At 37.2% G+C, this 26,842-nt stretch overlaps 1 protein-coding gene and 1 long non-coding RNA gene across 2 annotated transcripts in view; one reads left to right on the top strand and one right to left on the bottom strand.

Annotated features, from left to right (window-relative positions):
- The window catches only part of LOC139797420 (uncharacterized), a 506,940-nt gene that overhangs the window by 42,853 nt on the left and 437,245 nt on the right, over positions 1-26,842 (top strand). The window lies entirely within an intron of this gene.
- Positions 1-26,842, bottom strand: part of GABRG3 (gamma-aminobutyric acid type A receptor subunit gamma3) — a 307,408-nt gene that overhangs the window by 254,060 nt on the left and 26,506 nt on the right. The window lies entirely within an intron of this gene.

The raw sequence follows: 26,842 nt of genomic DNA, 5'->3' as shown, positions 1-26,842 counted from the left end.
CAAGTGGACTATAAAGTTTTAATTTCTGATAACTAATTAAACAGGATTTGCAAATTTATGTATTCACCTCATATTTGAAGTGCTTGTACACCTGTTTTCCCACAGCCCCTTGACTCTTTTCTCTTCCCAAGGTTACTAGAGCAACACCACATCTGTGTATTTTCAACATGCTTCTGGTTCTGGAGACACAGTGGCTGTAAGTCAGAAGTCAGGACACAACCTCAGCCATATCCTGGGCTCCTTTTTCCTAGATCCCTCCTTTCACAAGGGTGCAGGTTGAGCTGTTTTTGTCCTTTGCCTCACTTGATTAAAAGTATTTGGGTAGCTTGTTAACAGGCTTTTCAAAAAGGTATTTAATCACCTGTTTTTACTTTCTTGCTTAAAGCTCAGGTATCCATTCTAGAAACTCTGTTATTTATTTGACCTTTTTTGCCTCTAGATATTTATGTACTCACTTGCACTGAAAGCTACTTAATTCTTCATTGATGGATTTATTCTCTGAGGACACTCAAATTAAGGGTGACACTCAAGAAGTTGATCTAAAGGAGCTTGATGTTATGGTCTTTCTAATTCAAACTCTTAGATGACCGCTGGAAATCTATTTGTTGTATTTATTTTGTGCATCACCTCAAAAGATCAACTGCAAGTCCTGTGAATATGCAAAAAGCTGATTAGCTTTTTTCAAAGATTTTTCTTCCAGAAAAGCTTGAATTACATACATATACCTACTTTTTCTAGCTTTTTTGTGTCCAACTATTAAGTTCTATTTCTTGGGGAGAACTACTGCAAGTAGAAATTTCCCTAGTGGGAAGGGGCAGGGCAAGAAAAGAATTTTCCCCCTAGATTACAGCATCATTAGTCTGAAAAATACCTTGCAACCCATGAAACTAAGAACATTAAGCAGTTAGAAATAAAGTTTTTTGTTCGTCATTAGTTCAGACCTTGGAGTATTAAACACAGCAATATACAAAACGTCCTTTCCTATTGCTAAATAAAGTTACCGTATCCTCTCCTGTGACATACTAAAAATTATCTAACTGTGGCACACATAGAATAAATGCTTAATGCTCTGGAAATTAGTTGACCATGTATGTGTCATAAACCCTATGAGGTTTCTCTGCTAAATCAAGTGTCATGCACTGCAACACTCTCTGTGGCCCCAGTTATTTGTCATCCACATCTTCCTAGAGCAGACTATTATTCTGTTCCGGTCTCTTCCTGAGGTAAGTGAAAGGAGTTGAAGTTTTTAAAGAAGGATAAATTGTGTCTTTATCCTGCTTGGTTTTGCCAGAGAAACAGTTGCACAGCATCGTTTTTATTTAAAACAAATGCAGTTATCATAATGAATCCAGAAACAATTACTGCTTTCTTAGAACTAGTTCAGACTTAACACCCTTCCAACCTTCATCTCAGGTTCTCATTTGTATGAGAATTTGTACAATGTGCTTTGCTAACAGTAGCTGCAAGATGGCTGGATTATACTGCTTGCTGAGCATTAAGTTAAGGTCAACAAATTGTCACAGTCTGCACTCCTCAAAATGTCCCCTGATCTCTTTGAGAGCCTCAAAAACTTAATAAGTATTCTACAAAAAAACCAAACCAAAACAAAACAAAAAACAAAAAACATCCAAAACATTCCTGTTACTTCTTAATTGATATTAATCAAGTTATTTGAACAAACTCTTAAAAAATATTAATACACCAAGGATAAGCCAAGTATTCCATCCTCATTGGGCAATATTGCCTCCAGTCCTCAAGACATCCACCATTTCACTAACTTTGAGGGTTTAAAATAAAATATACTTTTAATATCTTCATCCCCTGGAAGACACAGCTGTCCTGGACACCTATTTGTATGCTGCTTTAATAGAGCAAAATCTCAGTTATTTGTAAAAGTTTATTTTTGAGCCTCTGGTGCATTTACATAGCCTGAAGAGCACTAGTGCGAATGGTAAGTGTTTAAATAATAGATAAATAAATCCATAAACAAACCAAAACCAAAACAACAACAAAATCAAAACACTAAGGTTGTTGTTCTCCAGCATCCCTTTGTTGCATTTGTGTTTCTGTCTTCAGCTAAAGACTCAGAGCTTTTTCTATTCAGCTAGATCCTGAATCATCAATTCAGTTTTTCCTTTGATGAGAATCCCATTTGGCTCAGTAGGACTTGTTAAGTAATGGCCTCGACCTCGGTGCAGTTTCTATAGAATATCAAGCTTGCTTGTGCAGGATGAAGAACATACTGTAATCACTTTGGGAAGCCATTTATACCACACTGTGTTCACAAAGCCTGTGGTGTTTCAAAGGGTTATTACAAGGCTGAGAATTGCAAGATAAAAAAACATTTGAATCGACACCCTTTTATCCAACTTCAGTTCCACTAACTATAAAGTTTGGCTAAAATCTTACTGTGGGTTTGATATTTGTGCCTGAGAAATAAAAACAATGAAGAAAATCTGGACTTCACCTCAACCTCTGTTCATCATGTAGAACATCTCATGTCTATTATGGCACACCTGGCCCATCCAGTTGATTTTAGTCACTATGACTACGTTGGCACTGCTGAATTCCTGCATCCTGGTCCACATACAGATGCTTTTCTTCAGACTCCATATTGAGGCAGGACTCAAGTGTAAACCAATTCTCATCTCCTTGGTTTTGCCTTCTGCAGGAAGGGGCCAAGGGAATTGAATTGGAGAGAAGCCACAGAATTATCCAAAGAGAACACTGATTTGGACAATCAAGATATTTCTGCCACTCCTCCTAGGTACAGACAATATTCAGTTGTGGAGAGCACTAGTTCTTCAGATGGTGGTATAAAATTATCTCTTCTGAATTGTCACATGCCTGGCAGATTTCTCCTCTACTAGAGATATACACTCACATACACACACACACATAACCAGCCTTCAAATGTGAGAGAAATGCATCTAGTCTTACATTCCCTTTGGTTAGACACAAGTTGAAGCTTACCCTCTTTGATAGGTTTCTCTGATACCCTCTTTGATAGGTTTCTCTGATACATTTTCAGGGCAAAACCACCCTCTATTGTCCCTTGATGGAAAAAAGCCTGTGACATCATGAGGTCTTTAGGCCACCACACAACAGTTGTTTTTCCTCCTTCCTCAGTACTCTCTTTGCTTCCATATTGATGGGTAGTTTCATTTTAGTTTTTTCTCTTCATCCTCAGTCTAGGTTTACAAATTATTCTTATGGAATGTACAATTGCTAATAGGAGATAGACTCACAGAACTAAATGACTGTCTCCCTTGAAAACCAGAAGAAAAAATACATGCTTGTAGGGTACAACTGTAAATTAGATGTCCGTATTTGATCAAATTGTGCCTCTTCCTTGAAATACATATTTCTCTACTTCCTAACATTGCTACTAATTATGAGGTAGATGTCAAAAGTTAAGTAAGAAAAAATCTAATTAGACTTTTCCTTACAAACTGCTCCTTGGTTATATTGCTGTAGCTAAAAGGGAACCCTAGGCAAAGTAAAAACAACACACATAATTTCCAAAAAAATTCTTGAGCACAGGAGCTTCAGAGGTCCTCCAAGATGTCTGTTGTTCATATTCTTTTCCTCTTCTCTCCAGAGCAACATCTAGCTGTTATTTCTATAATATGGGCTATTTCTTGTTCAGTCGATTTCCTTCATCCCTACCTAGTCATCCTGATAATCTGGATCTTTCTTTTGCATGACCTCTTCCTCTCTCCTGTCCTAATCCCATGATCAGCAGTTCTTTTATCATTTCCTGACTCTTACATCTAGAACACTCTCTTCTCTCTTCTATTTCTGTGAAATTCTATTATTTTCAGCTTCAGCAGAAAAAGACAGCTTCAGTACTCCTTCCCTCTTCATGCCTCTACTCTATTCTGACACGAACAAGAGCTCCCTTTGTTAAAAGACTTCCACTAAGTACAGAGTTCCAATTTGAAGCAAATGGAGAATATGCCTCTACCTCTAGTTGCTCAATAAAGTGAACAGATATGTCCTGACTGATGCTATTAAATATGTCACACAGATTAAATTCCATGTAATCCATGAACCACTGTGGAATATATTGCACATTTTTTTTCTCCCCAAGTGTTAGCAGATGGTTTACATGAACATTGCCATCAAATGATTCAACTCTACAAGCACCTATATGAATCCCTTAGTTTTTAGAATTATATTCTGACATGATCATAATAGTAAAATAAAGTAATTTTCAGACATGCTCATTCTCACAGACTGAACTTTTTCAGTGAAAGAGCTGAAGCTGGTTTCTGCCCTTGAAAGGGATAACTTGCTCAATATTATTTCAGAAGCACAGACAGCAACAGACTTCTGAACAATTGGAATTTTATTTACATTACCGGGGTAAGGTTTCTAATCACAGAATCATAGATTGATTAATAATCAAAAGAACCAAGTTCCTGACTACAACAATTTTACCTGCAGAGCACTGTGGTCTACTGAACAGGATCCAAACAAGAGATGAAGAAATAAAACATCCTCTCCAAAGGTCTATATCACTCTCTCCAATACAAAAAATAAATGTGGGGAAAACTACTGGTCCAATTTTGGTTATAATTCTTATCCAACACCACAGCAAAGACCTAATAAATCATCTGAAAGAAATGAAGTTCCCAGAGCCACCATGCTGAAGCATGTTAAGTCAGATGTGATTCTAACAAATATTTGACAGTTTATATCAACTTATTCTAACATTAGATTCTCCAGCCTGTGATATTTCCTTAGGTCTGGCTTCTTGAAAGCAATTGTGGGTGGCAATACAAGCTTATTTTCACCTAACAGTGAAACATGATATGTATCATAGAATCATAGAATCATAGAATTGGCTGGGTTGGAAGGGACCTCAGAGATCATCAAGTCCAACCCTTGATCCACTCCCGCTGCAGTTACCAGACCATGGCACTGAGTGCCACATCCAGTCTCTTTTTAAATATCTCCAGGGACGGAGAATCCACTGCTTCCTGGGGCAGCCCATTCCAATGCTTGATCACCCCCTCAGTAAAGAAATTCTTTCTAATAATAAATAAATTCTAATGTACCTGCAATTAAAAAAAAAGAAAAAAAAACAACCAAACCACCAACCAACCAACCAACCAACAAACACCAAAAAAGAAAAATAAATATGAGGTATTCCTGCAGTTGAACACCTACTGTAACACCAGAAATAAATTCTGGCTTTAGGTTAGTTCCAGCAATGGAAATAAACCCTAACACTCCCAGATGGTTCTCCAAATAGTTAGACTCCTACAGTTCTCAGTGCCATGTTCAAGCATAGCAATAAGTAAATGCATCTGTTTATTATCTCTTCTAATCCACACCATTGGTGCCCTCAGAATGAAGGCCTTATGTCTTGCTGCTCAGTGTGCAGCTCCTCCCTATAGAACATGCTATAGAACAAAATAGTTGAACATTTACACATGAGAAGAAAACACAATATAGCTTACTGTACCACAACAAACCTTATAGATTGTTGAAATAGAATCTGTCACTAGGAAATGATTACACTGAAAATTTAACCCAAATCTAAGCAAGCTCTAACAAATACATTCAATCAAGTCTTACCAGAACAGTCCTTCAGCTAAATACCCAGACATGTTACTACAGACATTTATCTGTGTATTATAGCCAAATGCTAGTTTTTTTAATATAATTTTAGATTTAATTTCATGCTCTTTATCATCTAATGGATGGAAGGGAAAAAAAGGAAGAAGCACTTTGCTAACACTAGAGTACTTATGGATATAAAACTTTCAAATAGTTCCTTTAAGAAAGCATATATACCTCATTACCTCCAAATACTGTTTCTCCTGTTCCTCCACTATTGACAGATTATGATGATCTCTGCCTTAACCTGATCTGATTTAAGCAGCCTCACATAATTGTACCCATCTGAAGTCTGCTGTGTCAAATGGATTTTCTACTTACTAGAAAACACATGGTGCCTTCTAGACCACATAATGAACAGAAACAGGTAACTGTCCTAGCTTAAACATATAATGTACAAGATTCTGTTGGGTATTTTAAGGTGATTTTTTTTGTTCAGGCCAAATATAAAAATTCTTTCAGATAATAACTGGCCACTGTTTACCTACATAAGAAGGATAAATAGAAATTACTGAAAAATACTGATAGCAGGTGCTCTGACTTCTTTCCAGGATAAATAATATACTATGGTTTATAGAATAAGAGTAAAGGAGAGTAATGAGAGTAAAGATTTAAGATAGAAAAGCATCTTAGTAGGCTAACTGCAGAGCCTAGTAAGACCTTTGTTCTCCCATATTCCAGACTTGTTTTCCAAGGCAGTGTGGCAAAGCAGCAAGACAGATTCATGGCTCAGCTCCAACAGCAAGATCAATCAAACTCTGTTTAGAAATAATCTAGGAATATGACCCTAGCATATATATTAGAATTGTTTTAATATGCTTTCCTCAGGGATGGGGAATGGAAGGCAGAAAGGAAATCTATTCCTATCTCAAACATTATTTTTCCAATTTATTAGCTGGCTAAAGTTTTCAAAAGCCAGAGTAAATTTTATATTAGCATTTAGTTTAGGTTGTCAATTCAGGAATACATTTTAAAACAAGCATTAACTATTCAGGCTATTTCTATTTATAAGTGAAAGAACGCTTTCAAATAGCTTTTGTCACAAAGAAAAAAACCTGAAGTGATATTTTGTGAGCCCACAAGCTGTAGGCAGTTAGCTCTCAATATGTACTTTTCCTTTGGGAATTCAGGGGCTGGGGAGAAGAAGTAAAGAATGTGAAATAGTTGAGGTATATTGCCTGAAGAGCACTGCTGAGCAGGGAGGTCACTACCTACTTTTCACTGAATGTTTTAGAAGGCATATTAGTATTCTATTCTGTTGGTGGTATTATTATACACGATGGGATTTCCCATCTCAGCACACAGTATTATTACTATTTATATGGTCACACTGTAACACTTAACTGAATAATACATATTCATATTCTGACAGAATATGCCTGGAATAACAACATTTTATGCATAGCCTGCAATTTTTGGCAATATGGAAAAAAACATACTCGGGCAAAAGAGTTCTCTCTTCCAGTTTCATTCTTATTAGCAAAGATCATAAAACACCCGGCTCATTAAAATCTGAATAACTTCCACTGGGAGTGCACTTTTCTGGAAGTGTTTTCCTACAGATGGTGGCAAGACAGATCTGCTGGCTAACCAGAACTCTAATAGGACATTACGAAATCCACAGTGCAGCATGGAGACAGTTGTGTAATCAGAGCAACGATTAGCAACTCTGACAAAAAATTGCAAGGGGCTTAAGCACAACTGAGTAGCATGTAACAAAAAAAAAAATACAAGCCATTAATTCAGGCTTCTTCAATCAGGGGTCCTAAATGAAACATTCACACACTGAATTATTGTTTCCATTGCAAGGAGGCTAAGAATAAATCCATGATAAAGACAGCACCATATAAAGTGAGACCCTAAATCACAGGTACTATAAATGCCATCATTAACTGTAGACCAAAACTCTGGTATGGATTACCATACATCAGTTCTCAGTGTTGCTCCAGCATTCCTCAAGCCCAGGCAGGCCTATGATAGATGCCTAGTCTGAGGGGTCTGTGTTATATCTATGTCAGGGTCATGAGTTCAACAATAGACCTTAGTGGCCCAATCTCCTCACCTGAGACAACCACCCATGCCCTCTTCCCACAGCTCCAGAGGCCTGATTTCAGCCCATGCTAGAGCCATCAGCCCTGCTTCAGCAACCTTGTAGGAGAGCCAGCCTCCAGCTGAAACACAGTGGTGCCTCTGCCTGGACGTGGATTCACTGATCCTGACCCTGACCTGCAGGCTGACATCCTAACCTGGCTCCATCACCAGGGAACTTTCAGGCAATCACCTAGTTTCAAGTTTGTCTGTTACCTGAGGCCACCTTAGCTACCTCTCATGCATTTGAGCCAGGGATTTAATAGCTGATGCTTACAGAGATGATTTGACAGATTGTTATGGCACCTCTCTGGGTGGGACCTTCCTGCAGTTTCAGTTTCCCCACAGGCAGTTTCTGCTGTGCCTAGTCCGAGCAACCTGGATACTTAAATATCTTGATTAAAATCCTGGATAGACAATCTGGCCTTTCCCTCCAAAAGACTCCTCTGAGGACTTCGTGCTGCAAGATAGATTGAACTGTACAAAGGCAAGACATTTGCAAATATACACTCAAAACTGTGTTTTGTATGTAGCTAGGATTACCACAGCAATGAATTATGCATGTGCTGGGTGGTGACCAAGGGCCACAGACAGCTGCAGTATTAGAACAAATCAGCACAGTGGCTCTGGGAGTCTCATCTGATTCAGATAAAGATGCTGCTGCAAGGACTCTGCAATGGAACTTCCCACAACGCCAGTGACTGTCCTGTTCAATAGATTTTACTTCCCATGAGAGCATAGCTCTGTATTTAAGTTTGTTCGGACAAAATGTGGAAAGGAGATTTCATTTCAACTTTTTGTCCTGCTACCAAGGTACAGGGTACAAGAAACAAGCAGTGTGACACACCCACTCCTGCTTGCAGGAAAATCTCAAGACAGCTCTGGCTCATCAGTATCTAGCTCCACACAAAAAAACCCAATGAAAAACAGCAACAGCAACAAACTTCAATAACCTTGATAAGATGCAACATTTAGGTGCAAATTCTCCACAATTTCAATCAAAAATGACAACAGAAAATTCAAAGTTCTGCTTTTAAGGAAGCTGTCAGTCAAACCCCATTGCTCACGCTTAGTGGCTAGAGGTTATACACATAATTTTAAGTCCTATTTATTTGTGTCAAAGGAGCACTACTGGACTCAGATGTGGGGGAAACAAACTGCCATTTTTATACTACATTGAAATTTATTACATTAAAAATCCTTACAAATCAACATGAAACTGAAAACTTAATTCAATGCCTATTATTGTAATTTTTATACATATATATTGCAAGTCCCAAAAGAAGTACTAAAGAAAACTGTATTATCTAAACCCTGACTGAAGGCATAGGATTCTCAAGGATCTGTCAAGTTTCTAATAAAAGGTAGGTTATCCTGGAAACAGATTAAAGATTCTGTTCAGGTTCTTTTATGAACAGATGACTGTAGACCTAATTTAATAAACCAGAAACCACATAGGCTGAGGGGCTAAAAAAGACCTAATTTAAGAAACCAGGTAGGCTGAGGGGTTAAAAAACAAAAGTGCCATATTTTTCAACTGGAAACAATCTGATGTATAAAGATCCTTTTTCCAACATACTGAACATTATTACATTGTAAACCTAGAAATAAATCATAGAGCTCTACCAGCAAGCACTGGGTAAGAGAAAATTGATTGAATACATTATTGTAAGTAATTTGGTCATTCTGTGATTGGTTTTGTCACCTAGCAGGATGGAACTGGGTAATCAAATTTAGTCCTATGCTGTGGCTTCTGATAACAACATAGAATCCCTTAACAAGCTCCCTCTTGAAACCCACTTACCTCTCCTTAGAGAAGATCATTTTAGCTTCACTGTTCTGATGGTTAGAAAGATTATTTTTAGCCCACAATGAATCACTCCATACCTTAAAGTGAATATTTCTATTCATCTTGTCCTTTGAACTTCATCCCTATAAAGTCTCATAAGAATATGCATAACCAGCAATCAAACATTATCTCACCTAACAAGTCATTGCTCAACTCTATGGTTCTGGTGAAGTTGTGCTACCATTAACCATCAGAACAGAAACCTCCAGATCATCTTCCCTGTCTCTTCAAATGAGGTAGCAGAACCATACATCAGCTCATTTCTTCTCCCAGTTCTGTCAGTGTTACAATAAAGCATTCTTCTGCTGGAGGGTTTTTGACAGGAAAAGGTTGGATAACACATAAGCATCAGACAAACAGATCTGAATCCAGCTCAATTGCAACCCAAATGGCTTGTCTGGCTGTGGGAAAAATCCGCGGAGGCTTAAGGACGACACGTAGCCACCAATATGGTTAAAGTGAAGTCGTTTATTAACAGTGGACACTCGCTTTATATAGAGCCCTTGTTTATATAACGATACCTTGCAGGTGGCTATATCTTGGACACAAATTCTATTCTCACAGAACTTCTGCTGGCTTCCTCATTATCCTGTTATTTCTTCTTTTCTACTGCCACCTCCCTTATCTTTTTCCCATAGCTCATCTTTCAGTAACCTTGCAACTGGGTCTCAAGGCCCTTAGTTTACTCTGACTAAAGCTAAATAGTCAGGATTGCTCACATGTCTGTTTTCTTCCAGACAGTTTCCCAACATCTGGCAACAGTTTTTGTGTTGTTTTTTTGTTGTTTTTTTCCCTAGAAAGCATAATCTCCATCCTCATTATTTAGTAGCTCTTCTCTGCACCATCTTGATTTCATCTTTCTTAAATAGCTTCATCTGAAGTTTTCTTCCACCCTGTACAGTATTATTAGCCCTACCTGCTGATAGTAAATGTGCAATTTTATGCACCATGCAGAGAATGGCTACTCCCTTGACCCAGCTGCATTTTTGTACTTCATTCTTATTATCTGTAGTCCTTCATTCCTCTCAGCCATTCTTCCTTTGCACAAACCAGAGCAGATTTTCATTAGTTTTGGGATCATACCACATTGCCTGTGAATAACAGCCCCAATTGTCCATGTTCTGTTTGTACTCAGCATCTAAAGTGCTAGGAGTGTTGAAGCTCTTTGGAAAGTGTTTTCTTTTGAATTACTTTATTCTCAGACTCTTTTGATAAATGTGGTAGCTTTTCAGTGATTAATCCACTTTCCACTCTTAGCAGGTTCTTTGTTGACTCCTAATTCCATTTTACCTAGTTCTTTAGCCCTCTCTTTCATTACACCTTTCACCTCCATCTCACTCCTCCTTATGCTTGTGATGAAAGTCAGTTTTAGAACTTTGAAGTACAAGCCTCTTTAACATTAAATTTCTTGAGCTGTGCAATCAGCCTGACTTCATTAAATAACTCCCTTAAAATTCTCAAAATTTTTTTAAAAATCAAATGGAAGGAAAATCAAAGTAGGTTTGCAGCGAAAGTTAAGTTGAACTAATGTGCCACCCATTACTCTGGCAGGCTTTTAAAATATTTTTTCAGCACTTAAAAAAACCCAACAAATATTACATGTTTTTTGCTCAGTAATTAGTTGGTAAAGTCAGACTGCCATCATGTCCAGGAATAAATGAACTTCATGCTGACCTTCATGCATAAGCTGAAAAAATATCAAGCTCAAAAGTGACCAGATTTTTAAAGTAAAAATTTTAAATTATTTCAGTCTAACAACTTAATTACGCAGTCGAGAAAGCAAGGCTAAAGAGTCATATTTGATATGATGTGCTACGTTGTGACAAGGTGGTGCAAAAAATGGTTCGCTAAAGACATAATGAAAATAACAGTCTAAACAAGAAAGGAGATCTTTAAACCCCCAAAAAATTATTATTTCAAAGAACATTAATTATAAAATTATTTATACAAGCAGAAATCTTACCTAATTTATCTAAATCGACAGCCAAATTCCAAGAAAGAAATCTTATACGACTGTATCATCTTCTCGTTACATAGAGTAAAAATAATATTAAAAAATAATTTCACACTCAATAGTTTCTTCAAACAATAGCCTATGTTATTTTATACTAAATGATTTACTTAAATCTATTTAAAACTTCTCATAATGTTTTCCATTATAGTTATGAGAAATCTCAATGCCACACATTGATATCACTCCTAGAAAAGTTTCTCACATCATTATTCTGAAAAAATCATCATCATAATAACCAGTCCTGGGCATATAGGGGCTATCCTATGTATCCTATATAGGAAGCTCCTTTGAAAAGAAAACAGAAGAAAAAACTCAAAACCTCAAAAATCAAATCTATACAAAAGTAAAATGGCATTCAAACCAAGTCTGTCTCATCCCCAATACAAATTCATAGGATCATAGAATTACCTAGGCAGAAAAAGACTTTTAATATCATCAAATCCAACCATTCACTTAACACTATCAAGTCCACTACTAAACCACATCCCTAAGTGCCACAGCTACAAGTCTTTTTAATACCTCCAGGGATGAGGAATCCACCACTTCCCATGGCAGCCTATTCCAGCACTTGTCAACCCTTTCAGTGAATAAATTTTTACTAATATCCAATCTAAACTTCCCTTGGCACAACTTGAAGCCATTTCCTCTTGTTCTATCACTTGTTACTTGGGAGAACAGACAGCCCCCCACCTTGCTACACCCTCCATTCAGGTAGCTGTAAAGTGCACGAGGTCTCCCCTCAGCCTCCTTTTCTCCACACGAAGCAACCCCAGTTCCCTCAGCCACTCCTCATAAGACTTTTGCTCTAAACCCTTCACCAGCTTTGTTGCCCTCCTCTGGATGTGCTCCAATACCTCAGTGTACTTCTTGTAGTGAGCAGCCCTATTCACTATGGAGCTACCCCATATCTATTACAACATGTTTGGTCTTTTCTTAACAGAACATGACAATCAGCACTTGTGTTCTAGACAATTATCATCTCTCACTTCCATAAAACGTCCATTTTCACAAGTTCTGGAGCTGTTGGATACTGTTCTGAAGACACTGATGACAGTCAGTGTGCCTCTCACTGAAATTTTGGGAGGTTTTGTCATGGAAGATCTGGAATAACTAGTGGAACAAACATCTTTGAATAATGCTGCCCATTACACACTTCAGGACTGGAAAGTTCCAGATATGTTCAAGTCTCCATTTTAACAAACAGTTTTCTAAGTAGCTTGTCCCAAGACTATATCAGTTCTATCTGTTGTCACAGAAAGAAAAATTTCCCATATATTTTCCTTTGCCTTTATTTCTTGCCTCAGATTGTTTTGACATCTTCTCCTCTGTTTCCAATAAATCCATCTCTTCCTCCATCCTCTTCTTCAACTTTGTCACCATAGTCATGTATTTCCACATACTATATCCTAGTCTAAAAATCTGTCTCTCACATTCTCTACAGTTGACAGCTTCAAATATTTGAATGGTACCTATAACTATCACTCTGTTTTCATCCTACCCTATAAACTGCAGCAACATTCCAGTTGCATTTGATGTCATCATCCTCTCTCTTGTCTGTGTGTTCGGGTGAGGGGGATGGGGAAGCTTTGTGGAAAACAAAAAGCTTTCATCAGGTACAAGTATGTCCCACAGTTTTAGAATCCAAAATTTTAAGAGAACTTTCTTCAAATAAAGCACCCTAAATAAATTTCTTTATTCGCTAACTTCTCTCATTTTGGCTTCTCAGTTTAAATAAATTTTTTCCTATGAGCAAAAGAAACTTAGCATTGTAATATTCCAAAGAAGATGAAGATGCCCTGTTAATTTCAGATAAGGATATATAGGATTCCATTAGGACCCTATTTATTAGTGAAAATCCATATGGTTCATCAGATAAATTTAGGGAGAACATATGTTTTGCAGTCACTGCCACGATCTGTTTAAGTCCACAATATCCTAATCTATTGGTATGCAGTGTGTTTAAATACCATAAATATTCTACTTTTTGACAGAAAAACATTGCTGCAATATTTTCTGCAGCTCTTTCAGACAGCAATATTGGAAGAAGCAACTGTTACATAGGTTACAATGTCCTTGGGCCTACACAGTATGAGGCACCGGTGCTTTAGGATCCCATCACTTTTTTACAGATGAGCTAGGTTGGACATTTGGGTAAATATACAGGAGACAAGCTTGTTACAACTGCATTCTGTTGTCTCTATCCACCTATAAGGAAAGGTAAGGAAAAGTAGAGAGAAGAGCAATGAATTGATCAAAATTGTGCAATGAGCCTGAAATACAATCAAACTGTCAAAGTCTCTTCCCAACATTACCTCCTCAACTCGGCATCACAATTTGATGTTAATAAATTTTTTAATTATACTGAATCTTTCCACACATTCTCTTCACTCAGGTCAAGATTACAGCAAAAACTTTCAGAAATTAATACTTGGGTTTGCAAATCATCAGTCAAAGTAAAAGTACTACAGCATTATGTTTGCTGTTTTATGACAGTTTCGTGGTTTTTTTAAGACTTCTCATATTTTTGGAATTCTGATGAACATAAAACAATATAAAGTACATTAAATTATGCCTAATTACGTTCCTAAAACCTTATCACTATACTTGCAAGCTAACCTGAAAACTTTAGAACCTGCTTAGATGAGATGAAAGTCTTAGAAAGACATTTCAAAAAAAGTAAAAAAATCTGCTATTAGTATTTTGTAGTCTTTGTCTAAACACCTTTTTTCTACCATGATAATCTAATGAGATTACTCTTGTGTGGTTCATAGCAATATATATTAGACTTGCATATTTTTCTCAAGCCAGACAGGAATCAAGACCAGTATTTCCACATAAAGATGGATAGGGTAACTTTAAAATCAGTTGCTTTAATACAAAGCAATATTAAGCAAGAACAGACTCAGTAAATTGAAACTATAAAAGTGAAATATACCTGGTAAAAATCTGCATAAATTAGCTGAACACGCCTTTTAAAGAATACCAGTAAGTTTCCAGTAAATTTGAAAGCCTTTTTTTCATCTAGTTTCAAGAATTTTTTACACAATCCAGAAGACTTTGTCTACCTTTCATGCTACTCTTGTACTCTTGATACCCTCTTTGTTATGCCCTATCCTTAAATTAATCTACTGTCTTTTTAAAAATTCCTTCCATCATTGTGTGGTAATGATAGCCAGTTCTCCATGAGTTATTGAACTTTACTTAACTCAGGATATTCAGGTGCAGAACAAAGACAGAAGAGACAAGTTTGCCAAATTCAACAATTTTTATTTGAGTAGTACTCTATTCAAAGTTGCCTATTAAAAAACCATGGTATTCTGGCATGGCATCAGCTTGAATGTCACAGCTGAGTTTAGAAGAATAGATTAGGTTTCCTATCTTTACCCTAGTATCTTTAGAAAATTATTAATATTTGGTAATTAAACCCCAAGGACTTTCTTAATTTGGTCCCTCTTGCCATGACCTTTCTGAGACTGAGGTATCATTAAAAAAATATTTTGTATTCAGCTGAAAACTCAGCTTTAGAGAGAAGCAGAAAGAACAAGGATCAAGAATAGTTTTTAATAAGTACCATTTAAGTTTGAGCTCCCGTTGGGTAATTATTTCTGATTATTTTTTAAAAAAAAAATTACCTAAAATTAAATCATTACAACTTATGGACAAACTGCTCCAAGATACTAACCGAAGTACTAGAAGAACACTAATTTCATACACTTCTGTTTTCCTCATGAATTCAAAACAAGATAAATGTACTTAATGGGACTTTCCTTCTTTCTTGACTACACTATCATTAATTGCAAAAAAAAGTAAAAGCCAGATGGATGCAAGAATCACTTCCAAATCATAATGATTTCTTTTTTCACAAGTCCAAATAAACAATTATCTGAAAGAGAAAGTCAAATAAGAATCAGCTCAAACAAATAGCTAGGTGAGTAACAATTCAGAATAGGTCAAGTAAACACCTCTCTTGCTCTTCTATTCCTTGAATTGTTTACCAAATTCATTTCCCAGTCTCAGCATTAGAACAACTCAGTTGCTTCCAAAGAGGTCTCCAGAACCTCTTTGGAAGTTATAACCAATGCAGTTTAGCAATGCAAAAGGGAAGGAGAGGTCTGGTTATTTTTTATTTTTGTCCTACCATATAATTTCTTTGCATTTTCTGTTGAATTCATGAGAAAAAAATCATATGATGATTTCTGGAAAAAAAACTTTCATGAGAGTTCTCATCATCTATCTCATTATTTATTAATTACAACATAGCTCTAACCTAAATCAAGCCTTTACAAGTAAGAATACTTACAACAACGAGTAATGAGCTGCTTGCTATTGATAAGGTACAGTTTGATGATTCCTTTTTTCAGCTCCTCAGCACAACACAAGCATATTGCCAATCTGAAGCCCCCTTTGATTTGGAAACACCCTTCCATCCCCAAAATGGGGAGAAGATGCAGTCTTTCTCAAATCACTTCCTGTCCGTCTCTCCCACATTCTTCCCTTAAAGACCAAAGTTGAGGATGAAACAGGCTGAGATCTCCCAGACTGAATTCACAACATGGATAAAGAATGCAACTGGAACTGGAAAGCACCTGGATTGCTGTGAACCTTAATTAGCATGTGCACATAGCTGAACATTATTTTTTTTAAGGAAGGTGGAAAAAATTTGAGAACTATGTAACCACACTGCCTTACCTGTGAATTAGTTATTATCAGTAAAGCAGGTACTTGACAATGCTTTTAAGAAGTTTATCAAGGAGATTGAGGAGTGCATCTTGCCTCAGTTTGCTACTTTACAAACATGCCTTTAGGATGCTTTGCTGACATTCTTTTGGTTATCAAAAAGCCATGGTTAACATCAGGAATGAAGCAGTTAATTAGACCAAATACATTCATATATATGCACATACATTTGCACTTTGCTCAACTAGCACTTTATAAAAGCCAAAATAGTTCTGTGATTAATATGACCAATCTATTAATAAAAGCTTAACTCCAGGAAATAAAAAACAACTTATTTTTTACGAAGTGAAAAATGAGTGGAAAAGAAAAGAGCAGCTCTCTATACTTAAACATCAGCAGTGCTATTAAATCCCCAGAAGCTGTTGCCAACCTTAATCCCATGGAGACAAACTGATGATACCTACAGTGCTATATGTTTCTAGTGATAAACTGGCAGACCCTGAGAGCTAGCTTGCTGCAGCTGGACTTGTACATATGTGGAATAAATTCTGCAGATATTAGGATTTCCTTGGCTTCAAACGGTTGCCCTGGATACAAAGAGAGAGCGACTTAAAAATAGAGCATTCTCTACATGTGGATTAGATAGTCAGCATTTTGAGCCAGCCAAATGAAGACAAATCAAATCTCAGAAACGCTGGGAAGAAGCTTTCTTGTTGTGTGGTCAGATTGCTAAATTAAGTCAATTGGGGTTAAGAGAATATTGCAATTACTGGCAGCTACACCAGTATTTCTCCAATGGGCAAATACTCTTTTGTCTACAGATTAGTTCAACTAATAAAGATATTGCACAGTTAACTTTTCACTTTTGCTGCAGTCAACTTATCAAGCAAGATCAGTTACTACACTGGAAAGCCATTGAAAAGAAAATTCTAAATAATCTTCAGTAAGAGAGTTTAACAGTCTTTCCCACTCCTCTTCTCAAACCTTAAATTAACTTTTAAAGGATATCAATCAAAATATGTAACCTTTCAAAACAGCAATCACCCACTGCCATAAATACAAAATAATGAATGAGTACCCATTAATTTTTTCCCCTCTATATAAAGTCCAAAAAAGCCAAACCAATCATGAGGCCCCATATTTGTTCTTCATGTTTTGGTCAGTCTTATCCTGTAACAACTAACTACATATTGCTAGGTTAAAACTATGCCACAGAATTCATCTCACGTTTGACCCAAGCATAGTAAAATTTTTTTAAAGGAATAGTTGAATACTGTTAAACAGCAATGTGAATAACCTAAAAGGGCAAAACAGAAATCTAGGGGGTGCCATGAGACACAAATGTGGTGTGAATGGGTTACCCTTATTATGCTTATAGTCAAGCTGATGAGACAGATACTCAGAATAAAGTGGAGGCAAAACTGGCTGAACCACTGGGCTCACATGGCTGTCATCAGTGTTACAAGTTCAACCAGCAGCTGCTTAACAGTGTCATTCCTCAGGGATCAATAGCTCAGTCCAATATTCTTTCACAGATTCTTCAGTGATGGTACATGTGTCTCCCTGAGAAAACGTGCATCCCACTGAGGGGGGTCACCATCATGTTGAAGGACTGGGTTGCTATTCAGAAATAGCTTGACAATCTGGAGAAATGAACTGACAGAAACTCAGTTGTGCATCTGAGATGAGCTAAGTCCATGCAAGTATTGTACCAGTTTGGGGCTCCTTAGTACAAGACTTTGACATACTGGAGAAAGTACAGCAGGGGACCATAAAGATCACCAGGACACAGATAACTGGATTTGTTCTGCCTGAAGTGAAGGTTAAGGGGGGCTTAGCATGAGGGTATATTAAGATGGACCTATACTGTTCTCAGGAGCACATAAAGGCAGAACAAGAGGCAATCAGCACAAGATAGAACAGGAATTTTCAGTTAGATGTTACATTTTTTAAACTATGGAAGTGGTCAAATGTGCTGGAACAGGCTGTCTAGAGAGGCTCTGGGATCTCCATCTTTGCAGATGCTCAAAACTGCATTGGCTGAGACCCAGAGCAATCTGATCTAACAACCTGTGTGGAGGGTTTGACTAGATGACTGCAATTCAAGATGATCAGATGACTAGATTTTCAAAACTCCCTTCCAACCTAAATTATTCCATGATTCTAACGATGAATGCCACATAATTTTTTCCTACTTTTTTCTTATCAGTACCTATATAAGCATTTTTGTGGTTTTTTTTTTGTTTGGTTGGTTGGTTGGTTGGTTTGGTTTTGGTGGTGAATTAAAAAGCAAAACAACATCAACTACGTATTTAAGAACAAATATTTAAACTTTGCTATCCCTTTTTTCTCATTCAATTTAAGCCTGTATTTCTGATTTACACACTTTTACTTGATTTAAGACCGAAAGCATAAACTGCATTCATGATAAGGACATCCATAAAAATGTATTCATGGACATTTGAAACAAACGTCCAACAAAAAGGACAGAGTGGCAAATGATAACAAAGATACTGATTCTGACCCTGCCACTGAAACAACCTGTATTCTAGACTGGAACACCACTCAGGTGTCCATCTCTGCTGATTCAAGTCTGACTTCTTCTGACTACAGAGAAAATGTCCAAATTCTTTCTTTTCAAATCTAAAGGAATTATTAGCTATTCAGGCTGCTTTAACCATGATTCTTAAAATGTTTCTCTTACCTGGTTTATCACTTGAAAAGCTCAGGATTAAAACTCAAAAACTTTGCCTGTGGAAATGACTATTCCCTGCTCTTGCAATCACCATGTAAAGATTTCCATTTAAGAAGAAAGAAACTGAACATATAAATATGAGAAAGATGAATTTCATCACTGTCTTTTTCAGCTAGCTCACTGATTAGTCAAAATCACCTCCCCTTGATCCTTTTCATATCCCACTTCTGTAATTGCATGTATAATGAATGAAAGTCCTCTGCTGCTAATATTTTTTCCATGACCACATAAGGATGTCTAAACTGATCAGAATCTTCAATCATACACCTTAAGCAATGCATTACTGTGCAAATTCCTTGGAGTCATATTGAATGCTTTGCCTTTTTTTTTTGTTAATTCTTACCCACGTTGATTTCCACACTTTGGAAAAAAAATCAGTAGTTTTAAAAGCATCTAAACTTTAAATTGATTAACTTGTGTTAACTTTGGAAAAATTTAAGATTCATCCATCAGTGATTATAATGTACTTCACACACAGGCAAACACCATTACATAGCATACATTGACATTTGAAATCTTAAAATGTTACAGTTGTAGTAGTTGACATTTATACAAGTGTCCCCTAGTTTTTAATTTCAGTACAGACTGTATATTAGGCTAATGGTAGGAATTTAATATTAATCATTTTTATTAGAAAGCAATTACATAAAGGGTAAAATCCTCTACCGTTCTGCTATACGCACTGATATAAATGACTCATGCCCTAAAGAATGGGTAGTCACGACAAAACAAGGGCAGAAGGGCACAAAATCTTCCACAGAATGAGTTATGGAAGAGCAGCCAAGTGTGTAATAGTTCTGCTGGAAGGGAGAAATCAGTTATGGAGATGTGGAGAGACCTAAGGTAGGAAAGGATAAGCTACAGGGAAAGAAAAGGCAGGAAGAAAGCTTTTCAAGGAAAATGAGAGTCAAAATTAAGAAAGAACTGGAGTAAAGAGGAATTATAGTGATGGGGCACAAAACCAGAGGAACACAGAGCAGAACCTATCTTTTGTAATATGACATCAGTAATGGATTTCATTAGCTCTTCCTTCCATTCACTCTTTCCACGTCATACTCTGATTATATGCTCCTCTTATGTTAAAGATAACCAGATTTATGTTTAGCTGTGCTAAGCCAGCAAGAGTTCTTGGGCTTTATTTCCACTTCTACCAATGACAGAATGAGCGAATTAAAGCTCAGAAAGAGATTAATTCTCCCTCCAGTTTCTCCCCACATTTGTAATTTTTGTGTGTGTGTACAGATCATCTCTTCTTCTGTACAATTACCGTGTCCAGTATGATATTTTCTCTCCTGTAATACAAGAAATAGAAGGAAAAGCTGTTTATGATATATAAACTACACTCTGTATGATGTGCTGCTTCACTAGTCCAGCAAAAGCAGATGCTAATCCCTCCATTCACATGAATGAGCTGCTCTGGCAGAGGGGGTGGACTTGATGATTTTCAAGGTCCCTTCTTACCCCTAATGTTCTGTGATCTAAATTTAAAAATCTGGTTAGTCAGCCCAAAGAATTAGAAAACAAGTGTTTAGGTGTAGGAAGGCTAAAGAATGATACATAAAAAAGACTAGTTTACATAGCTGTCCACAGAAGCACAGCTGAATCAGTTCAGTGACGTAGGGGAAAATTTCATCTTTTATTGCTCTGCATAAATAAATAGTGTCTTCAAGCATGTCTTCCAAGTTTTATGCAAACCTACCCATTGACTGGTATGAAAACAAGTCCTCCCACAAAATTTTTACTGCTACTAATTATTGAGAGCTTTCTTCTTCCTTTTAACTCATTTAGCTTTGGTTGCTACTATTACATACTTGATGGTCCCTCTCAGGCACCAAGTTATTCATTACCCATAACAGAGTCATTTTATTTTCTTCAGACCAAGAAACCCCAGGCAGGAATTGTATTCCCAGGATAACAAGCACTGCAAAAAGCACAAGCATTTTCACCTTGGAGTTCATTAATAACAAAGACCAAGCCAGTCAATATACAGCTGTTACAAACAAACATAGGATTCCATGGTCTGTAAAGCAACTGTCAGGACATCCACTGTGAATTATAAATAAAAGTAACCATAAATTTTTAATCTCTAAAATACCATGATACAGAATTGTCCTTCTGGTCAGAAGGCCAGCTGAGACTATAGGAGAATTCAACATGCACAAATATCCCTTTTCTTGAACACACATCTGGCAAACAATCTGACACAATAATGGCAGCACCATCTTTTCTATATAGTACATCTTTTATTCCTTCCATTTAGAAGTATTATCTGTATTATGTTTAGGACAACAACCAATACTTTTTCCATTCATGACTTCTCCAGTCAGCAGAGAGAACTCCCTACCTGAGTTATTTAAAAAGATTGTACTGTGTCTTGCATACCTGACATAAGAATAGCCTCAATGTTCCCTTTAGTTTTTCCTTGCTAAACAAAAGGTCTGACAAAATTTTATAGTAATAGGCTATAGAGGGAATAATTGAAAGCATTAAATTGCTTATTACAACACAAGGGATGGAAGACTGCAGGTACAAAGTGATTCTGTCATTTCCTTCCAACAGCCACAGGCAAATTAACAAATCCTGTCCACAGGGCTCTTGAAGCTTGTTAGCTTAACAGAATTCATGGTGTAATAGGGATGGAAAGGACTGTGTTGCCATCCACCTGATGCAGTAAAAATTTGAATTGAGACACTGGCCTGCACAGCTGAATCACACCAGAGAAAGTCAAAAAGGTCAATATTCAAACCTACCTGAGAACTGCAGAAAATATTTAATTTGTATAAATTAAGAGAAAACGTGGGATACTCATGAGCAATGCAATTCCTCTTCCTGCTTTTTGCAGTAAACCTGCTTGGCAGGCTTGGCATGACACATAAAGATATGAGAACCTGATCGAATGGCATTGTTTTCTTGAGGAACTAAACGGTAAATAATCTCATTTCTTTTTCCTACACTGAGAAGAAAGTAGGCAATTGTTTATCTGTAACAGCTTGAAAAGCAATAACTAACATTAGCCATGGAGAAACTATCCATAAAGAAAAAAGGAAAGAAAGAAAATGGAGAGGTGAGGTTAGGTGAGGTGAGGCAAGGCAAGGGAACAACGAGCCAAGGAGACGGCAACTTTACCACACAAATGTCCTCTACAGAAGAGAAAAACCCCAAACCAATATTGTCTATTTACTTCAGAGGTTTTCTGAAAATACACAGTTTTTTTGAGAGGAGAAAATGGGTTGAGGAAAACTCAGATGAAGAGAAAAATACTGATCCACTGAGAATCTGATGAGAGAATATGAATTAAAGAAGCAATATTTCATAGTGCATTTCAGGTCCTGCCTTTAAGCTATGGGTGGGACAGGTCAGTCAGCTCTGGTTATTTGAAGAAAAATACAGAAGCTAAAAAATTGTATCTTGGATAGAAAAGTTTGTTACACTCAGGATTTTTTCTTCAGATTTTGACCATTCACAGAAATTACGTTAAAAATTACAGACTAATGTCATTAAAATAATTTTTACTTACCAAAAAGCTGTAAGGACTTACTTCCAATAACTGTATTCTCCTAATGTGTAGAATATACTGCGTGTTTGCGGTTCCATTCAGTGGAACCTTGAATTTTCTTTGGCTCAAAAGACAATTTGGCAAATGGAATATTGAGGGGTGTCACACTGGCAGAAAAGGCAGGTGAAGGTTCTCACCCATTTGGGGACAGCAGCGAGACTAAAAAATGGCTGCTAATGACTGAGGGTGGCTCAAACCATGGCCTTTGAAGTGGAATGAGGAGAGATTCCAAGGGTCTGAATAAGTCTGGAGTGGTGGGAAACCTGGTGTATATGAGGAACATGGATGTGCCACACTGCCCTGGACTTTTGCCCAGTCTGGAATCAGCTCTCTATGCTGAGGTAGAAAGATTGATGGACACTGCTGGATCTGTGGGTGGTGATATCCCTCTCCTTCTCTCAATCTTTTTTTTCTTTACCTCATTCTTTTCTCTCTCCTCCCCATCTCCCCTCTCTTTTGTCTCACAACATACTTTCCATATCTTCACTTTGCTTTGTGTTATTTGTCAAATAAAACTTTATGCTTGCACCCGACCCTAGGTGGTTGGACTTTGTTGTCACGGATCCAAAATTTTAAGTTACAGTGTCATCTGCCTTCAAGCAAATTACATTGAACTTCCACTTATGCATTTATCCTCTTTATTAAGGGAGATCTTGTTGCTTAACTGTATCAGAATATTTAGGGGGAAAGAAAGATTTGTCTTAACCTTGGCCTCTTTCCCACCCAGTAGCACCATTTCACAAATTATATGGAAATAGATTATGTGGTATTATTTGGAGAGAATTAGAGCATCTCCCTGTAAAACATGACCTGAGTTACTTTCCTCATCACAGTGAATTACCCTCTATCTTTTTAGTTCATAGAATCATAGAATTGGCTGGGTTGGAAGGGACCTCAGAGATCATCAAGTCCAACCCTTGATCCACTACCGCTGCAGTTACCAGCCCATGGCACTGAGTGCCACATCCAGTCTCTTTTTAAATATCTCCAGGGACGGAGAATCCACCACTTCCCTGGGCAGCCCATTCCAATGCTTGATCACCCTCACCGTAAAGAAATTCTTTCTAATGTCCAACCTAAACCTCCCCCAGCACAACTTGAGACCGTGCCCTAGTTAATACATTATTTTCCTTTGTCTATGCATATCTGCAACTATCACTTAAAAGGGGTGCAAAATATTCATGGAAATTACTGCAGAGCAGAAAAAAAAAAGCCAAAACCACCCTAGCAACAGCTAATTACCCAGTTTAGGTAGCATTCAGTAGTAGACTCCTGAAATCAAGTCCTGTCTTCCAGGAAGGACAGAAAAAACTTATCTCCCTTCTCCTACATCTGAAAGGACTTTAATTATTTCTTCGCTTTCAGTATTTATACTTCACGTTCAAGAAATCCTTCTGGCTCCTGAGTAGAAAACTGCTCTTTTAAAGGTTATTAGAAGCTCACGGTTTTTCTATGAGAAATGCCAGCTTATATTTTTGTTAAGAACCAGCAATAGCAATCTGCTTATCCTCATCAATCAGCTTCCAGCACGCAGCAGCCTTTCCACCCAAGAGCAGGCTGCCATGCCTCTTGTAGGCTCATCTGGTGACTGTAGGGTTTCAGGTAACTTTGGTTTGTCCAATTTATTTATTTGTTTAAAACTAGCCCTGGAAGAGATGTAGTCAAACAACATGCAGACAATCCATCCTTCAAAAATGTTTTGTCAGGTAATGTTTATGTAGATTCTGCATTAAAAACAAACAAACAACAAACAAAAAACAAACAAAAAACCACCATCCAGAATTTCCACAAGAAAGTGAGAGCCATAGTTGTTTCCCACACCTCCTCTATACAGACACAGAAAAAGCTATGTGGTAAAACTAATAACAATTCAAGAATTTAATAAAAGATGGAACTACACCTGCACCTCATAAAGTGAGGTGCCTGAAAGATGCCTTTTAATTCTCAAAGCTACTTTCACTGGTCATCCCAGAAATCCATGACTGAGCTAGTAAAGAAATCAAAATACTTTAAACAGCAGCAGAATACTAAGCTTTAGATAAATCATGTCTCACTGCAGCAGACCTTATAACTCTCAGCTGCAGACAGAAGAAGATGGTAAAATGAGGACAAGACAGAGCATTCCTCAGTTGTGCATGGAAGCAATGCCAACTGGAAGACCCTATTTTCCAGTACCCTTAGGAGAGCCCATGAAGTTTACAGCTGATGCTAATTTACAGTAAGAAACATAAGGGAAGTCCACAATTTCATTAAGGTCCTTTCCATCCACTTAGTATTAATATCTGCCAAGAAATATATATAAATTGGGCTAATACTCGCTCATCTTCCCATACGTTTACTCAGAAAAGTCATTTTGGAAAAGTCTCATCATATTCTCAGTCTCAGAGGCGGAGATTAAATCAAAAGCTCACTGCACTTGTAAGTGCTTGAAACAAGGATTTGTTGCAATTTTTTCAGAGTATTTTCTATTAGGCAATATATAGTGTTATATGATTTATATGCAACACTCATTTTCTGAGTACCCATTGCACTGCTATATATCAGACCAGAGAGTGTCAAAGTAGGTTCTTAAAGTGAGGAACATCCAACTAATAGCCATTCTGAGAAGCCTTTTTCAAACATTTTGTCCCTTGTCCTAACAAATTTTCTTTGGCAGAAGCAGGATCTAGCTCTTCTGGAGCAGAATTCTGCTGCTTCAGCCTCAAAATATTTGCATTGTCTCCCTACAAAAACCCACTGAAATAGCAATAAAGAGAAATGTCCTTTAATAAACAAGGAGTCCCAGACCAAAGAAACTGTGCACTGGAGGGGAAACTGGTTTTGCATAAGCGTGGTGGATTATCAAGAAATGCAGGACTGAATTATCATGCTAGAGTAAAAGTGAGGAAAAAAGTCAACTTTCACTTTTCAGTCCCAAGGAGTCTTTAAATATAACTGTAAATACAACTCTGTGAATACTTTATCTTTTTATGTACAAAACACCCTCTTATATGCCACCATATCATCATTTCTGTAGGCAAATAAACAGACTTGAAAATATCACCTCCAGCACAGTGAGCTCTGTTTGAGCTAAAAGATCATCTGAGTTCCCAGGAACTATAACTATAGTTTGCCCTTCCCTTTGAGGACAAGGAGAGCTTGCCAGTGCATTTTGCCAGTTTAATGCCAGCATAAGAATGGTAAAGAATAAGGCTACACCTGTACAGTTCTTTCAGATTAAGCATACCTAGGTCTTAGGTCTGATCATGTGGTCATCTTTCTAGTTATACAGTGGCTCTTCACTGAGTTACTCAGCTGGTTGTCTAGATAAGATAGCTGATAGACACAGGCAATATGAATAAAACCATGAAGATGCTTACATATGAACTTGCACACAGCTATGAAAAGAAGTATGCACATGACCTTAAAATGCCCTCTTAGACTTTATAGGAGCATGAAGGCTCTGCTAAAAAATTTTCTCATCCATTCTTCCTGGCATAACTCTTGTCTTTTCACTCTACTCTTTATTTTACTTCTAATACTGCTTTCTCCCTACTCCAACTCCTCTGTTCATACCCATTCATTACTTTCAGCCAATCCTTTCTTTTACCCTCTTTAAAATGCCAACTTCTCAGTTGGTTCTTCTCACATTTATTTCATGCATTCTAGCACCTGACACCACCCCTAACACCTTGTCCATTGCAATCAGGAAACTCCTTTCTGCATGCTGCTGCACTGCTTCAGGATCACTAAGAGCACAGATACTGTTCTTCCCTGTCAGGTGCAGCAGCTCAAATGTAAGCTCTGGCCCACCCTCACATTGAAACAAATGCAACCCAGGTGGAATCAAGGAACTTAAGCTGCTAAAATTGTTTTTCTCTGCAGAGCATGTGCAAACAGACTAGCAGGCAGATTTTTAAAAGTGATAACAGAAGGCATCTCTGAACACAGGAAATGCACCACTCTCTCTCCCTCCTCCCCAAAGCCTTAAAATTTAATGTCTTTTCTAACTAGCATGAGGTAATAAAGTCTGGTGAGAGGTGATGGCTCACTCATTTTTGATTGCAAAAAAAAAATTGCTTCTTCCTAATTTTGTTTCAGAAATAGCCAAACCACTGTCTCATCTGCTTTTATTTACAAAGAGAAATATATTATATACAACTTCATTTAGATTATAGCATCAACCTCAAGTACTTGTACCCTTATTCTTGTAATTTTATAATCCAGAATAGTTTCACAGGAATAAAATACTACACAAGACAAAAGTTTTCTAAGTAAAACTGACCCTGTCCTGCA

This window comes from Heliangelus exortis, chromosome 1 (assembly GCF_036169615.1).
Source record: "Heliangelus exortis chromosome 1, bHelExo1.hap1, whole genome shotgun sequence".
Taxonomy (NCBI): Eukaryota; Metazoa; Chordata; class Aves; order Apodiformes; family Trochilidae; genus Heliangelus; species Heliangelus exortis.
This window is presented reverse-complemented; position numbering and strand designations above follow the sequence as displayed.